Here is a 5,754-nt window from a genome sequence, read left to right on the forward strand (position 1 = left end):
AAGATGAGGGAATTGTGGAAGGGTAACTCAGTGTAACATATTGATTGGCCCTGGTAACTTATTAATTAACCTGGTAACAAAGCAGATACATTTTTCCTTTAATAAGTGTCAGAATGTGCTTGAACATGGTAATCTCTTGAAACACCTGGTCAAGGCCCCAGCACCCCCCTACTGTGTAAATGGAAATCACAGCAGGAGGGGAGCGAGCTGATGCCAGGACTCGGTGCAATGCATGACCTCGGGGCATTAGCGGACAGAGGATTAAGTCCAGTTTGGCGATATAAACGAGCAGCAAACGTTGGGTGAGGAGGACTTGTCACGAGAAGCGCTGATCGACGGCAGTGGCGGAGGAAACATCGGCTGAACGAGAGGGACCAGCGAAAAGAGTTAACCTGATCCATTATATTATGCGGTATCATTTTGGTAATTGGAAGAAGTGAATACAGTTAATAAACTAGACCTTTTGTAAACCTGTGTCCGGTCATTGGAGTCCTGAGTCCCACACTACATATTCCCTGACACTACCCCCGTTAATTTCACCCCAATTCCACTTTTTTGAAATACCAACTTCTGTCCTGGAAGTCCTTAGTGTCCTTGTGTTTTATACTTCTCCCCCCCCCCTTTCCCATGCCTCCTCCCCCCAATCCCTCTCCCTCTCCCTCCCACACATCTCCCTGCTCTCAAATGTTGTGTGCTCTCAAGTGTTTGCGTGCTTCCCCTTCTCTCCCCATCTTGTCTTCCGCTCCCTCTTTTTATATATTTTGTTTGTCTGGTTGATTTGTTTGTGAAGTAAATGTTAGCTCTTTCACGAGCCTCGATTCAGTATACAAAAAAAAGAAAGAAAAAAAGTGGACATCTCCCTGACCAATCTCAGAGAGCCTCCTCAGCGTCGACGAGTCTGGCATTTCACTCAGGCTGACTGGCATGGTCTTGAAGCAGCCATCAATCATCTGGACTGGTCTCCCATCTCTACCGCCTCTGACATCAACTCATTCTGGGAATTCTTCCAAAGTAAATTGCTCTCTCTCCTGCACAGATTTATCCCTTCTCGTCTTCAGTTGTCATACAATTCCTCCCGTCCAATGGTACACGGAATCTTGTGGTGAGGCTGTTGTCCAGAAACAACTTTCCTTCTTCTCCTGGAAAGCAAATCCAACGGAAGGAAATCTCATTTCCTTTCACAAAGCCTGAAACAAGTGTGTGTCCACCCTCAGGAGAGCCAGGAAACAATATCTCTCCGTTCTCAAGACCGAACTCTCTTATCTGTCTCCCTCTTCCAAATCCTGATGGCATCTGGTCAAATCTGTTTCTGGTGTTTGTTCCCCCTCCATCCCCTCCCTTACCTCAAATGGCTACACAGCTGACTCCGCACGTGAAAAAGCTGAATGCCTCAACTCTGTGTTTGCCTCTAAATCTTGTGTCCCAAACCCATCCCTCTCTGTACCCACCGTACCCAGTCGTACCCAGCTGCTCCTGGACTCTGTGTCCTTTCCTCCTGACAAGGTGGAAAAGTTTCTGTCAACCCTCGACTCGGATTCTGCAACTGGAACTGACGGCATCAGCCCACGGGTCCTAAAATCCTGTTCTTCCGCTCTTTGACTCACTCTCGCTATTTTCTTCCCCCTCTCTTTTGCTCAAGGTCATCTGCCATCTGCTTGGAAATCAGCCAACGTCACCGCTTTACACAAAAAGGTTCAAAAACAGATCCTAGCAACTACAGACCAATCAGCCTTCTCCCAATTAGCAGCAAAGTCATGGAATCCATCCTTGCTTCGGATATGAAATCATTCCTCTTCTCAAATGGCTTGATCTCTGATCATCAATTTGGTTTCAGACCAGGTCACTCTACTCTGGACATGCTGCTTCTGCTGTCTCAACAATGGATGGAGGTCCTCAATGCCAAACAGGAAATTAGAGCTGTCTCCCTTGACATTTCATGTGCCTTCGATACGGTCTGGCACCCAACTCTGCTCACCAAACTCTCCTCCTTTGGTATCCATGGAAATCTCCACGCATGGCTGGTGGACTTCCTCTCTAGTCATAGTCAACGTGTGGCCCTGATTGGGTTTCTCTCATCTCCTCTTCCTGTTCAGGCTGGAGTTCCCCAAGGCAGTGTTCTGGGCCCTGTGCTATTTCTGGTCTTCATCAATGATCTCTCTGACTCTCTTGAAAATCCTCTCTATCTCTTTGCTGATGACAACTCTCTGCCGCTCCCATTCCTCATCCCTCAGATCGGCAGTCTGCAGCCTCCTCACTCTCTGCAGACCTGGACAAAATCACAGACTGGGCAAACAATTGGAACATGTCTTTCAATCCTGACAAATCTCACACTCTCACGATGTCTCTCCGAAAAGACCGACTGGACAACCCTCCCATCCACTTTCTGAATAATCCTCTCCAAGAAGTTCTGTCACTCAAGCTTTTGGGTCTCACTATCTGCCATGATCTTTCCTGGGAAAACCAAATTTCAAATCTGGCCTCCAAAGCCAGTCGCCGACTGGGCATCCTCCGTCGTGCAAAGTCCTTCCTTGGCACACCTGAGCTCCTCACCACATACAAGGCTTTCATCCGCAGCTCAATTGAATACTGCTGTCCCCTCTGGGCGGCTGCTCCTGCTCACACCTAGCTCGTCTTCACGCTGTTGAAACCAAAGCGTTCAGAATCATTGGAATCTCCCGCGATGAAGCTATCTCCGATGGCCTTTCACTTACTCCCCGCAGGCAGGTTGGTGGTCTTTCTGTCTTCCACCGTCTCCTCTCCAGCCTTGCTCCCCCAGCTCTCTCTGGGCACTGTCCCCCAAATATTCCTACAGGTCGCACAAGATCTGCCTGCAACCCTCTTCTGGTGAAACTGCCAAAATCAAGACTCTCTGCTCACCTTCACTCCTTCATTCCTCTTTTCTTCCACCTCTTGAACAAACTCCCTCACATTCTCTTCAATCCCACTCCTCCCTCCAGGTCTTTAAAACAGCTGTTCACCACCATCTCTTATCTTCCCCCATCCAAAACCCTGATCTTTTCTACCCCCGCTAATTTCACCCCAAACCCACTTTTTTGAAATACCAACTTCTTCCTGGAAGTCCTTGGTGTCCTTGTTTTTTATACTTCTCCCACCCCCCCCCCCTTCCCACGCCTCCTCCCCCCAAGCTCTCTCCCTCCCACACATCTCCCGATGTCCCTGCTCTCAAATGTTGTGTTTATGTGCTTCCCCTTCTCTCCCCATCTTGTCTTCTGCTCCCCTTTTTATATACTTTTTTTGTCAGTTTGATTTGTTTGTGTGATAAATGTTAGCTCTTTCACGAGCCTCGAATCTGTATACAAAAAAAAAAAAAGAAGTCCAGTGATGAGGCTGTGGGCGTTGAAACCATGAGCCAGCCACCCTTAGTCCATGACTTCGTGCAAAGCCGAGGACCTTTGTGCTATTCTGGTCCACCGTCCCAAATCCATGGGGACCAACACATTCCTCATAACCATCCCTGTCAGCGCCAGTCGATGCATTGAAATCCCCCAAATCTAGAAGAGCATCTCTCCTGGGGCATTGATCAACCACAGACTCGAGCATGACGTAGAATGCCTCCTTCACAGTGAGATCATTTTCCTCAGTCGGAGCATAGACAGAGACCAGGGAAATGACACCCAAAGAGTGACGAATCCTCGGTCTCATAATACGCGCGTTGACTGGTGTTACCTCGACTATCGTGGGAGTCAGCTTACTGGACACAGTTATAGCAACTCCTTGGGCATGGTAACCATCAAAGCAGCCAGACCAGTAGTAGGTGTAACCACCCACCATGATCTCACCACTATCCGGCCTCCGAACCTCAGAAAGTGCTGCAACACTGATGTTCAAACGCTGGAGCTCAGATGATAACAGAGACAGGTGATCATCCTCTCTTAGAGTAAGAACGTTCCAGGCACCCACCCGAAGGGACTGCCTCAGGTTAACCCAAGGAGACCATCGTCTGGTGGACGACGCCTCAGCACCACACCGACACACACCTCCACAACCCAACCCAGGAAAGTTACCCCGTTCTTTTCCTCCTATTATCAAAGAATGGGGGTCCTGAAGGCTTTGCCCCAATCCCATCATCCTGTGAGCTGCCCTGTGAAGGGCAGCTGCACAGGAGGTACTCCCATGGAGGTTTTTAAAAAGTTTTGTTGTTTGTGTGTGTTGTGGAATGACATGGTTTTATTGTGGCCGAGGTGTAAATCCTGCCACCAACCTCCTAGAAAGAGGTAACCCGACTGCAGGAGGACGTCCACAGACACAGTTGGGCACCGGATATGGTTGGCCGTTGGCTCACAGGGAGCTCCTCCGCCCTTTGACGGGTCTTGTTTTAGCCCTGCTAGGTGTCCATATACAAACACCCCCTGGAGGCGACAATGTTAGATGAATTGTTAGTTCGGAGTGTGCAATGGAATTACCTATAAAGCAATGTGGATAGCTCATATAAAGGTGTAGGTATCATACACAGCTCTCACCTTGGCATTATAAAGTAGAAGCAGTGGGCTCAGGAAGTGCTGTAATGGCCAGCAATGCACCAGCAGTTCGAAGAGGTGGTAAAAAAAAAATTGTAGGTATTGAAATGGCAAACCAAATACTGCATTGGAGTCATCAAAAGGAACCAGAAGAAGTGAAGAGCAAACATGGAGTCATCAGGAGGAACCAGAAGAAGTAAAGAACAAAGATGGAGTCATCATAAGGAACCAGAAGAAGTAAAGAGCAAAGATGGAGTCATGAGAAGGAACCAGAAGAAGTAAAGATCAAATATGGAGTCATCAGAAGGGACCAGAAGAAGTAAAGAGCAAATATGGAGTCATGAGAAGGAACCAGAAGAAGTAAAGATCAAATATGGAGTCATCAGAAGGAACCAGAAGAAGTAACGAGCAAATATGGAGTCATCTGAAGGGACCAGAAGAAGGAAAGAGCAAAGATTGAGTCATCAGAAGGAACCAGAAGAAGTAAAGAGCAAAGATGGAGACATCAGAAGGAACCAGAAGAAGTAAAGAGCAAATATGGAGTCATCAGAAGGAACCAGAAGAAGTAAAGAGCAAATATGGAGTCATCAGAAGGAACCAGAAGAAGTAAAGAGCAAATATGGAGTCATCAGAAGGAACCAGAAGAAGTAAAGAGCAAAGATGGAGTCATCAGAAGGAACCAGAAGAAGTAAAGAGCAAATATGGAGTCATCAGAAGGAACCAGAAGAAGTAAAGAGCAAAGATGGAGTCATCAGAAGGGACCAGAAGAAGTAAAGAGCAAAGATGGAGTCATCAGAAGGGACCAGAAGAAGTAAAGAGCAAAGATGGAGTCATCAGAAGAAACCAGAAGAAGTCAAAACCCCAACCCCCCCCCCCCCCACACCCCCCTCTCCCGGCCATATATATATCACGATATTTTAAAACGTTGTGGACGGGTTATCACAAAACTTGGTGGATGAGTTGGGAAGGTGACTAGAATAAGACTACGTTTTGGTTTATGCCTGGATGCAATCAGTGGGATACGAAAGGTGAAATGTTCAGCCTGGCAGAGGTATGCACTCTACTGAGTTTTCTTTGCCTTTACGAGTATTTTCATCGCCATTATTTTGTGGCATTAACTTTATTGGCCTCCATTTTGTATCCCTTTAGTTTAGTTTGTTCGTTTTTGCCTTTGGAGAGAGAGAGATATATGCCCCTCCTGCCCCCCCCCCCCCCATTTGTCTATGAATATTGGTTTAGTCCTACCTAATGTAAATACAATGACACCTTCAGCTTT

This window comes from Myxine glutinosa, chromosome 2, assembly GCF_964187855.1.
Source record: "Myxine glutinosa chromosome 2, kmMyxGlut1.1, whole genome shotgun sequence".
Classification (NCBI taxonomy): domain Eukaryota; kingdom Metazoa; phylum Chordata; class Myxini; order Myxiniformes; family Myxinidae; genus Myxine; species Myxine glutinosa.